A 2,045-nucleotide genomic window follows, 5' to 3' on the forward strand; every position below is an offset into this window, starting at 1 on the left:
AATAAATAAATAAATACATAAATAAATAAATAAATGGAGCTCTTTTGCTCTTCTAATCAAGCAAAAGTCCCTCACATAACGGTCGGAGCACTGGCTGAATGGAATGGAGCGCCGCCTGCAGAGCCCGAGGTCGCCGGTTCAAATCCCAGGTAAGTCTGTACTGTGTGAATGTGTCTGTGTGATGTAATGTCTCTGTGTCTGTGCTGACTGTGTATGAGTGTGATGTGTGCATGCATAATTAATCGGAAAAAAAGTCCCTCACAGGTTTACCCCATATTTTTTGGGTTTTAGTTAATCCCGTATGTAGTCAAGTTGACAACCAAGAATAGCCATCACACACTAAATTACATGCCCAACCCCTCGCTGGGGGATTTGTGGCAAATACTTCAGCTCCAAGCCTTGGTTTTTTCTTTCCTTTTACTTTTTATATTTTTATGGTAGAATTCACATAACATAAACTTGGCTATTTTATATATAACAGTTCAGCTGGGTACAGTGATACACATTTGTCATCCTCATGACTTGAGAGGCTGAGGCATGAGGATTGCTTGAATCAAAGGGTTTGATGCTAACCTGGGTAGGTAATATTCCCAGATACTGTCTCAAAAAAACAATAAACAAGACAAACAAAAAAGGCAAGCAGGGCTAAGGATGAAGCTCAGCTGGTAGATGGTTGCCTTGCATTCATGAAGCCCTGGGTTCCCTTCCCAGCACAGCATAAACAGGGGAGGGGTGTAGGCCTATAATCCCAGCACTAGGGACGTGGAGGCAGAGGATCTTAGGTTCAGTGTTATCATCAGCTACATAGGGAGTTTGAGGCCAGCCTGAGACACTTGAGGTTCTGTCTTTAGAATCCAGCACATAGACCCCAGTACCTGCCAAAGTCGGAATGAAGACCTAACGCACCCGAGACCTAGTCCACAGTCCCAGGATGCAGGAGAGTCCTTAAGTCTACTTTTTTTGGTTTCTGTACTTTGACTTCTCGCTGATTGTCCTTGCTAACTGAAGTGTGTCCACAGGGTGTGTTTTTCATGCATAAAAGGCAAAGAACAAAGTAGCTCTGGGCTGCATGGTTTGGGTGGGCTCCCCATGTAGCGGCCCGCTAGCAATTTGGACGTGTCTGTGTGTTCTCTGGTGGGAGTACTTCACAAAAGAACCTGAAGCAGCTAGTCACACCACATTTACAGTCAAGAGCAGAGAACCATGAATAAATGCACGCATGTTAGAGCTCAGGCCACACTTTGCACTATCAAACAGTCCAGGATTCTCCTCCTAGGGAATGGTGCCACCCACAGTGGGCATAATCAAGATAAATGCACACAAACACACCCCACCCCACCTCTGCAGACATAATTTCAGACCAACCTAATCTCTAGACACTTCCTCATTTAGAATCCCTTCTCTAGTGATTTTAGATTGTGCCAAGTTGACAGTTAAAACTGATTATCATAGAGTTATTAATCCAGCATCACGGCCATAGGCAGCTATGAAGTGGGAGAGCAAGCCTTCAGGTCCAAGGAGGGGCTTCATTAGAACAGACAACCATCAAGGAGTCCTGATAGCAAAGCGTCTTCTATTTCTTTCAGAACCAAAAGATCAGGCATTGTGCCATAGATAACACTATAGGTTCCCTAAAGGGGGAGACAGGCCCTTTGGTTCCCAGAACATTCGAAGAATTATACTGTAGGCAGCGTAGTGGAGCCTTGAAGAACGAGAGGTTTCTTACTCTTAAAGCTAGTTTTGTTTTGTTTTGTTTTATTTTTGAGAGAGAACAGTATGTGTGTGTGAAGTTGTGACCTCGTCTCTGTGCTAGAGGTCAGAAAGGCGCTATAAATCTAGTGAGACTCAAAATTATCTTGGCTCTGAGAAGTTGAACAGGGTGGGGCTGCAAGGTCACAGCTTGCTTGTTTATCAGCGCTCTCTCTCTCTCTCTCTCTCTCTCTCTCTCTCTCTCTCTCTCTCTCTCTCTCTCTCTCTCTCTCTCTCTCTCTCTCTCTCTCTCTCTCTCAGATGGAGAGATTGCTGGGGTTGGGTGGGACAGACCT

Source organism: Microtus ochrogaster, unplaced genomic scaffold (assembly GCF_000317375.1).
Source record: "Microtus ochrogaster isolate Prairie Vole_2 unplaced genomic scaffold, MicOch1.0 UNK27, whole genome shotgun sequence".
Lineage (NCBI taxonomy): Eukaryota > Metazoa > Chordata > Mammalia > Rodentia > Cricetidae > Microtus > Microtus ochrogaster.